This window comes from Saimiri boliviensis, chromosome X (assembly GCF_048565385.1).
Source record: "Saimiri boliviensis isolate mSaiBol1 chromosome X, mSaiBol1.pri, whole genome shotgun sequence".
Taxonomy (NCBI): domain Eukaryota; kingdom Metazoa; phylum Chordata; class Mammalia; order Primates; family Cebidae; genus Saimiri; species Saimiri boliviensis.
This window is the reverse complement of record NC_133470.1, coordinates 126840497-126850939: the sequence shown is the minus strand read 5'-3', so window position 1 is coordinate 126850939 and position 10443 is coordinate 126840497. Positions and strand designations below refer to the sequence as shown.

The 10443-nt window shown below is 41.4% G+C and overlaps 1 pseudogene; it reads left to right on the top strand.

Moving 5' to 3' along the window:
• Window positions 1–1388: 1388 nt before the first annotated feature.
• LOC101052820 (keratin, type I cytoskeletal 18 pseudogene) lies at window positions 1389–10224 on the top strand (annotated as a pseudogene).
• The last annotated feature ends 219 nt before the right edge of the window (window positions 10225–10443 follow it).

Here is a 10443-nt window from a genome sequence, read left to right as displayed (position 1 = left end):
TGGTATTCTGCCTTTTCAGCTCTGCTAACTCCTCTATCTGCTTTCCATTTTCCAAATGTTTTCTTATCCTCTGTAGCCTCCTTTTACGCTGTCTTTTTTCTCATGTGTTTATGCTTTTTACAAAATGTCTTTACTCTCATTTTAGTGGAGTTTAATGAAAGAATAAGTGTTCAGTTTGCTATGTTTAACTGCAATGCTCTATTATCATAAATGTGTAGTGATCCCAGTCTGTCCTATTGTGTAATTTCTTTGTCAGTGCTTAGGTGGTTGGGTAAAGGCATCAATGAAGTAAATAATAGAATTCATCTAGAATTAGGGTTTTACCAGACAGGTGCAGCAAAAAATCAGAGGGACAAGAGAGTTTGAGACAGTGACAAGATGATGAAATAATGAATCATGTAGTATAAATTGAATAAGAATGGAAGAAAAAAAGAAGAGAGTTGATGGACTGAGAGAAAATTAAAGGGTTAGTATATTGGAGTTATAATTAAGTTTTAAAAAGGTCATAGTGGGAATAGTCAAATAATCAAGAATGAGAGGAACTCAAACAGAGGGATATTTGAGTTATTGATTGTGGAGATTGAATACTCATGGGGGGCTGAGGTGGTATAGAGAAAAAAGCCATTGGAGTGAGGTACCAAAGAACTGAAAGGCCAGTTGAATGAGTTGTCCACATGGATATGTTGAAGTCATACAGGATAATAAGCAAAGTTAATCATACTTGAAGACAGTGGTCCTTTTGAAGAACAACAATAACAACCAGAAGACAAAGAAGGAGGAAGAGGAGGTGGAGGATGAGGAGGGGGAAAAGGAGGAGAAGTCTAGAGCACCATCCGTCACATCTCCATTCTAGACCGTAGGACAAAAGAAGTTTCAAAGAGACAAAGGACACGGGCAGCTTTTTAGGTTTTTCTGTTTTTTAAGACACAGTCTTGCTCTGTCACCCAGGCTGGAGTGCAGTGGCACAATCTTGGCTCAATGCAACCTCTGCTTCCCAGGTTCAAGCAATTGTGGTGTCTCAGCCTCCTAAGAAGCTGAAATTACAGGCATGTGCCACCACACACAGCCAATCTTTGTATCTTTAGCAGAGACAAGGTTTTGCCATGTTGGCCAGGCTGGTCAGTTCCTGGCCTGAAGTGATCTACCTGCCTTGACCTTCCGAAGTGCTGGGATTACAGGCATGAGCCACCATACCCAGCCAACTTTCTTAAAAAAGATTCCCAGAAGCTGACATATATCACTTAAACTTGCATCCCACTGGCCTGAACTTTACAAACCAATGGCCACATTTATCTAGAAAGGAAGCTAGGAAATAGAATTTTTTTTCCCCTGGGAAGCCATGTAGCCAGCTAAAGTTCATATTTCAATGGAAGAATAAGAGAATAGATATGGGGGAGGGGCACAACCAGCAGGCTCTTTCACAGCCCTGGAAGTCAGGTAAGAGGGGATAATTGGTAAAAGGTTTATTGGCCAAAGAGAAATATCCTCACCATTTAAATGATGTTCAAAAATAATCTTAAATTATTTATGCTTCAATGTTGCCTCACTTTCTTAAAAAAAAAAAAATTGAATATGCCAGGCACAGTGGCACATGCCGATAGTTTCAGCTACTTGAGGCTGAGGCAGGAGAATTGCTTGAGTCCAGGAGTTCGAATTCAGCCTGGGTGGCAGAGCAAAATTCTATCTCTAAGAAAAAAAAATAGTAGCCAGACACAGTGGTTCACACCTGTAATCCCAGCACTTTGGGAGGCCGAGGCAGGCATATCACCTGAGGTTGGGAGTTCAAGACCAGCCTGGCCAATGTGATGAAACCCCGTCTCTACTAAAAACTACAAAATTATTTGGGTGTGGTGGCACATGCCTGTAATCCCAGAGACTTGAGAGGCTGAGGCAGGAGAATCACTTGAACCCAGAGGTGGAGGTTGCAGTGAGCCGACATGGCGCCATTGCACTCCAGCCTGGACAACAAGAGCAAGACTCCACCTCAAAAAATAATTATTATTATAATAATAACTGAATCAGTCTTTGTTATCCCTTAACAGAAAAGCCAATAGGAATTCAAATATGCCTAATTAAATAGCCCTTTAAAGTTACTAAGAGGCATGCCAACTTTCACTCTCTTAAATAATGATAAGGGTTACTGTGGTAGGCTAAAAAAAAAACAACACCATCACGACCACCCCAAAATATTCACATCCTAATCCCTTGAACATGTAAATATAAACTTATATGGCAAAAGAGAGGATAAGGATCTTTGCACCTGTGATTAAATTAAGGCTCTTGAGATCAGGAGGTGTTTTGTCTGCCTCGACTTCATCCCATTAGTGAGGGAGGGAGTACTGCACTAGCTTTCTGGTAATTGCTAAATGCATGACACCTGGCACTGAACGAATGCGACTGACAGCAGTTTATTAGTTACATACAGTCACAGCCCAAAGGAGAGGGATACTATATGACACGCAGGGCCACACAGGGTTTGTATTTGGGAACAGAATAAGACACTGGGAGCCAGGCTTTGTAGGGGTGGGGTGTCCCCTGGTTCCGCTGGGAGAATGTGATTGCCTTGTTTGCATAGGCTCCCAAAGAGGAGAAACCCATTAGGTTGAGATCTAGGGGTTGTGTAGCTGGTACAGCTGATAAAGAAACTAGCTGGGTAGGAAACCATTCCTGCTGGATGGAGGACGTACTAGGCAAGACTGGAGGACATCGTAGTTGGACTTTGAGACCCTGTGAGGCTCAAAGATGTCATGGCAGCACGCGAAAGTTTAGTTCTGACACCGTAGGTGACTAACCTGAATTATCTCAGTAAACCCTAAATGCAAGCCCCTGTATCCTCATAAGAGGAGTGCAGAGAGAAACTAGACACACAGAAGAGGAGAAGGCAATGTGATCAGAGAGGCAGATTGGAGTGCTGCAGCCACAAACCACACAATGCCAGCACCCACGAGAAGCTGGAGGAGGCAGGAAATAGATTTTCCCCTAGAGCCCCTAGGGGGATCGAGGTCCTGCTGACACCTTGATTTCAGTCCAGTGAACTGATTCCAGCATTGATAACTGTGAGACAATACACTTCTATTTTTTTCAGCCACCAAGTTTGTGGTAATTTACTACAGAGGACATAAGAAACTAATTCAGCTACCAACCACTGGGCACTTACCATGTGCCAGGTACTATGCTAAGTCCTTTACATGCATTATCTCACTTAATCCTTACAACAGCCCAAAGAGTTAGATACTATTGTTAACTTCATTTTGCAGACAGAAACCGAGGTTTAGAGATAATAAATAAATTGTCCAATGTCACACATAACTCAATGTCACACATAACTACATTGAGAGAGCTACCCTAAATTCACATGGCCCTAGAGCTCATGCTCTCAATCACTACCCAATGTTACAATTAGAATATCTAACTTCTGGGCCTTGAGAAAGACTGCCTGAGAAAATGGGTAAAAGCATAAGGAAGTTGGGGCAGTGAAGTGCAAAACCAAGGCACAGAAAATACCAGGGAAGGAACAATAAACTCTCTAGGTACATAGACTAACAAAGCAACTATTTATTTATCCATTCATCCATTCTACACATATTTACTGAGTGTCTACTATTACCTGTCACTCTGCTAGATGTTGTTGGAATAGAGATAATCAATGACTGAACTTCTCCTTTTGGAATCTCTTTTATTTTCTCTGTCCCAGAGTGAACCACAATTAACTTTCTTGGGCAACACTGGCCAGAGACACTATCCCATCCCTCTAAAGTTCAAGGGCCAGCTTGAACTTTATTCATTCCAAAACCCAACCATCCAGCCAGACCCTCAAATCACTGAAGACACCCAGTCAGTCAAAAAGGGTCAGAATCAAAAGCAAACCTCTCTGAAGTGCTTATCACTCTCCAGCATCTCCTAAATCTTGGAATGATCCTAGGCCCTTCTCAAGCCTCCTTTCCACCTGCTGGTCAGATAGGTCCTGTATTGTGAGACTCTTCCAGCTCTGGAAAGCGGTTTCCGGATCAGTTAGCTTGAAGACTCTCTAATAGCCAAGAAAGAGATGGGAGCCACTTGAGGTAAGTGCTGTTCTTCACTGATTGCCCCGCAACACTGCTTTCTGAACACCTACACTTCACCCCTTGCTGCCTTTATCCACAATTCATTAGTTTCCACTGATGAAACCAATCAAGTTGGAATAGAAGAATACAGCCATGTGTATGCATGAGCCTGGTCCATTCCCCAGCATGTAGACTGTCTTATGATAACGCTTTCATGAATACATTGCATTGCAAAAACAGGAACTGCATACAAATTGACCTTTTATCATCTTAAAAGGTCTTCCCTGAGGACTTTCTAAGCGTAAGTGCAGTGGAGGAAGTCATAAAGAAAAAATATAGATATATGTGACAAAGTTGAAATCAAAAACTTATGTGTATTAAAAAAACATAGACATTGCTGACAGGTAAACAAATTGGTACAACTTTCATGGAGCGAAATCTGGTATACGTATTAAAAGCCTTTCAAATGTGCTTACCATGTCACCCAAAAATCCCACTGCTAAGGACTTATCCGAAGGAAATAAACCATATGGGCAAAAAGATTTTGCTATGAGGATATTAATCTAAGTTTTAATTATAATAGTGGAAGGTTGGAAACAACCCAAATGTCCTATAAAATAGAGGGCTGATACATTGATATGATGGAATACCATGCAGACATTAAAAGTCGTGTTTTAAAATAATATTTAGTGTTATAGGAAATGTTCAGGATTTAATTAGGTGAAGAAATCAGGATGGAAAATGTATAGTTTTTAAAATATAGTAAGTATATGTACTCATTACTTCCAAAAATATGTATCGAAGATCTACTGAGTATAGTGATAGATTTTGGGGATATTACAATGGGCCAAACAGAGAGTCTTTGTGATAATGAAGGAAAAAGGAAATAAAACAGTCTTTGCCATAAAAAAGACTAAAAGGAAATAAACCAAAATCCATATCATTAATGATACCTATGTCTGGGTGGATTAAGGGTGATTTTAATATTTTTCTTGATCCCTCTCCATATTTTCCATGATTATAATACTGCTTTCACAGCTAAGGAAAAGTTATTTTTAAAAATGTCTTCCAAGCCAGGCATAGTGGTACATTCCTGTAATCCCAGCTACTCAGGAGGATCACTGGAGCCTAGGAGTTCAAGACCAGCCTGGGCAACATAACCAGACCCTGTCTCAAAAAGAAAAAAATTTTCCTTCAAATTGAGGCTAGTTACTATGCCTTGTGACGCCTAACACATAAAAGCATCTTATATTTAATAAACTCTGGAGGATTTGGACCATTTCCATGACCTTCAATTAATTAGATCCTCCATACAATCCTGTGGGGATAAGTAGGGCAGGGATCATCACGTCCATTGTATGGAAAGAGGTTGAGGCAGAAAAAGCAAGTGATTGCCCTGAAAATAGAATGAGTTTGGGATAGAATCATATCCCTAACGTCAAATTTCAGGGCTGTCTTAGCTCTACTGTATTTCCCTGAAGGTGTTGGGAAGGCAAAGGGCCTCTCAAGGCTTTGATCCAAATTCCTTTCCAGACATTTGCCCCTGTTGCCTTTCTTCAAGTTACTTGATGCTATGGAATTCCCAAATAAGCAAGAGAAATAGCTGAATCATTTTACTTTCTAGCTTCTCCAAGATTTAGAATTGTAGAATCACATAAGGAAGAGACCTTGAAAAGCATGCCAGCCTTCTATCCAAGTTGAGAAGATTGCCTCGAGGGTACCTCTGCTCCTGATCTGCCTTTCTCTCTCTCTGCCTGGTACAGATACCCTTTCTTTTCCTCCCCTCCCCTTTTGGGAAGCCTGCTAGATGGCCCTTTGATTGACTAAACAAATTAGAGTTAATGTCTTCTGGCTGGTAATGAACTCATGCCTGAATAGCAAATACCTATGGCATTTGCATTTTGACTCAGAACTCTGAAGACACCAAGCCCAAAAGAACTATGGAATTTTCAGGCAGCATAGTAGGCTAGTTAGGAAGGTATCCCTGGGCAGGATCATGTTTTGGCAGCTCTGCTCAAGATTTTACAAAACTAGGCAGACTACCTACTCCTACGGCATATATGATAAGCCCCATCCTCAGGGAGCTGGCTCCATTGGATAAGACTGAGGATACATTTTTATAGCAGCAGATCCTTTTGGCCTCTGCCTAGGGGGTTAGCGGATGCAGCCAAGCGCAGTGCCCCGTAACCACTCAGGAGGAAGTGAGGGAGCCCGCTGAACAAAGAAGGGAATGAGTTGCTAGTGGAAAGATTTTTCAATCCTTCTGAGAAAAAACCAAATCCAATTCTTATTCATTTGTCACCTGGTTCCAGCCTCCACCCTGCTTAGCTTCCTCGGGTCAATGACAGATTTGAGCCTTTGTATTAACAGTCAGCCTTTTTCCCTTGGTTCTAGTCTCTACTTGAGCCTGCTGCTGCTGCTACTGCTGCTACTTAGAACCACTCTCCATCCATCAACACATCTGGCTCCCCAGTTTGCTGCAAGGAAAAATTGAGATTTTGTTGCTCAGGTTCTGCTACACTGCTTCTGCTTAGGGCTTACCCCCCTGGAGCATGCAGCTCATCCCTCTACCCACCCACCACCCTCCCCATGGCTTTTGCTCAAATTCAAAGCTGTTTTTGGAAGCATCACTTCTGTAAGCAAAGGATTACAGACTTAGATCAGGCCTGACTTGATGTTGGCTGCAGTGGTCACCTGCCTAATATAGTTTTCAACAGCATTAAGAAAATATTTCCTGTCCAGGGAATAGTCATAACTAATACTTATAAATAATCAAATATGTGCCAGGCACTGTGCTAAGTAATTTGCATGCATAAATCATTTAATCTTCAAAATAAAACCTATGTAATAGGCACCACTATTATCCCCATTTACATTTTTCCAGTTCAAGATGGTAGACTGAGCACAAACATTTAAGTCTTGTCCCTCCAGAGGCCTCATTAAAATAATACCACAGACATTTTAAAATGCATAAATCCACCACAATAAAGAGAACAGGAGGGAGGCCATCAGTGGCTGAGAAATTTAAATAAATTTCTGAAGTCAGAAAGCATCTGAGCAGTGCTAACTGGTAGAGCCGAGTGAAGCAAACAATCAGTTGAAACTCTGTGTGGAGGGGCTGCAGCTAGAGAGACAGCCTGCCTACCTCACAAACCTTAGCAAGACTACAAGTACGACAGAAATAAGACTGAGGACTGGGGCTGACAACAGAGTAATTAACTGAAGGTCTCTATAAAGAAGAGTTGACCCCCAGTCCCTACATGGAGATGACCTAGAAGCCAAATATTTACTTGCCAACCTAAAACCAAAGAGTTTCTTCACTACAGAAATTGAATAAAATGTCTAGTGAGAAGTAGGGCAGCTAGCTGAATGTTCGTGCCTCCGAGTTAGACCCTTTGTAGTCTGGTATTTAAACCCCACCCTATATCCCCTGCAAAAGATTAATACACAGCTCCCCTCTTATTGTCCTTAAGCAAAATCTGCCCATTGTCAAGGTCTGCTCACATATGTCCAGCTCCCAGTCAGACTCTCTATAGCCTCATTTTAAAAGATAAACAGGAAACAAAAGAATATTCGACAATTAGACATATGAGGAAAGACTGGAACTTTAAAGAAAAATCACATGAAACAAGCAGTGTTGATTCAGGTACTAAAGGTACTTTAAATTCCAAGTAGTATCCACAGAGAAATTTGAGACTGTATTACATCTGTAAAACAAGAATAGAATACTATAAAAAATAAGAGTGAATAATGCAATTGATCTCTTTGCAAGACTTTTCAATGTAAACCTTTCTATATTGCTTTGATGTTTGAACAACGCAAAGATATTACTTATTTAAAAAAAATAGTTTATTTTTTTTTTTGAGATAGAGTCTCGCTCTGTCACCCAGGCTGGAGAGCAATGGCACAATCTTGGTTCACTGCAACGTCTGCCTCCTGGGTTCAAGTGATTCCCCTGCCTCAGCCTCCCGAGTAGCTAGGATTACAGGCGACTGCCACCACGCCTGGATAATTTTTGTATTTTTAGTAGGGATGGGGTTTCACCATGTTGGCCAGGCTGGTGTCGAACTCCTGACCTCAGGTGATCCACCTAGCTTGGCCTCCCAAATTTCTGGGATTACAGGCATGAGCCACAGCACCCAGCAGTTTAATTTTTCAAAATGATGAGCTATTGGAAATAAAACATATGATTGGCAAATATCATAAAACGGTGTATTAGTTTTATATTGCTGCATAACAAATTACCATAAGCTTTAGTGGCTTAAAACAACCCACGTTTTTTTAATTTCACAGTTTCTGCAGGTCCAGAAGTCCAAGCACTGCATAGTGGGAGTTCCCTGCTCACAGCCTCACAAGGCTACAAGGTGAATTTAAGATGTGTTCTTGTCTGGAACTCAGGGTCCTTTTCCAAGCCCATTTGCATTGTTGCCGGAATTCAATTCCTTAAAGTTGTAAGAATGAGATCCTTAGCAACTCAGCTATGCTTCTCTCTGTAGGCAGTTCACAAAACAGCTGTTTTCTTATTCAAGGCCAGTGAAAGGGTCTCTCCAGCTTCTGTCTCTGACTTCTAGACTCCTTTAAAAAGCTCACTGATTCACTCAGTTCTACCCAGAATAATCCCTTTGATTAACTAAAAATAAACTTATTTGGGATCTTAATGACACCTGCAAATTCCTTTACCTTTGCCATTTAACCTAATCATTAAAGTAACATCCCATCCTATTCATAGGTCCAACCCACACTCAAGAGGAGCGGGTTAGACAGGACATGTACATCAGGAGTCAGGAATCTTGGGGGCCATTGTAGAATTCTGCCTTCTACAAAGGACTGGAAGATAAAATTGAGGAAATCCCTCATGACAAGGAAAAAAGAAATGAGAAATAAAGGAAAAGCAATAATGAAGAAAAATTCAGGAAGTTCAACATCTAGCATCCAACTATTAGAAATTTCAAAAAGAAGGAAGGGAGAAACTTATCAAAGAAGTAATATGATAAAATTTCTGAAGGCTGATGGAAAACAAGAGTTTTCTAACTGAAGAAGCCAACTGAATGTCATGTGCACTTATGTTTTTCAAAGCCATGTTCCCAGCCATGTCAGGGTTTATATGCTGAATACTATGAAATGCTGAAAAAAGAAATCAAATAAACCTAAAAAATGGAGAGATATACCATATTCATGAATTGGAAGACTTAACATTGTTAAAATGTCAATTATCCCAAACTGGCTATAGATTTAATGCAATGTTTATCAAAATTCCAGGGGATTTCTTGCAGATATAGACAAGCTTATTCTAAAATTAATATGAAAAGGCAAAGGTGTGGACAATGCCCACATCGTTCTGCAGATCGACAATGCCTGTCTTGCTGCTGATGACTTTAGAGTCAAGTATGAGACAGAGCCGGCCTTGTATCAGTCTGTGGAGAGCAACATCCATGGGCTCCACAAGATCACTGATGACACCAATGTCACTCAGCTGCAGCTAAAGACAGAGATTGAGGCTCTAAGGAGGAATTGATTTTCATGAAGAAGAACCACGAAGAGAAAGTAAAAGGCCTACAAGCTCAGATTGCCAGTTTTGGGTTGACCATGGAGGTAGATGTCCCCAAATCTGAGGACCTCACCAAGATCATGTCAGACAGACATCCAGGCCCAATACGATGAGCTGACTTGGAAGAACCAAGAACAGCTGGACAAGTACTGGTCTCAGCATATTGAGGAGAGCACCACAGTAGTCACCATGCAGTCCTCCGAGGTTGTAGCTGCTGAGATGATGCTCATAGAACTGAGGCATGCCATCCAGTCCTTAGAGATTGACCCGGACTCGATGAGAAATCTGAAGGCGAGCTTGGAGAACAGCCTGAGGGAGGTGAAGGGCTGCTACAGCCTGGCAGAGGGAGCAGCTCAACGGGATCCTGCTGCATCTGCAGTCAGAGCTGGCACAGACCCAGGCAGAAGGACAGCACCAGGCCCAAGAGTACAAGGCCCTGCTGAACATCAAGGTCGAGCTGGAGGCTGAGATCGCCACCTACCGTCGCCTACTGGAAGATGGCGAGGATTTCCATCTTGGTGATACCCTGGACAGCAGCAACTGCATGCAAACCATCCAAAAGACCACCACTGCTGGATAGTGGATCATAAAGTGGTGTCTGAGACCAACGACGCCAAAGTTCTGAGACATTAAGCCAGTAGAAGCAGGATACTCTTTGGGGAGCAGGAGGCCAACAGAAAGTTCACAGGTAAAATAAATATTTTTTTTTTTAAAAGCAAAGGAATTAGAAAAGCCAAGACAATATTTGGGGAAAAAATAAAATTAGAGAAATCACACTGATTTTAAGATTTATAGAAAGTTAAGTAATGAAAACTGAGTGTTACTGGTGAAAAGATAGGCACATAAATCAAT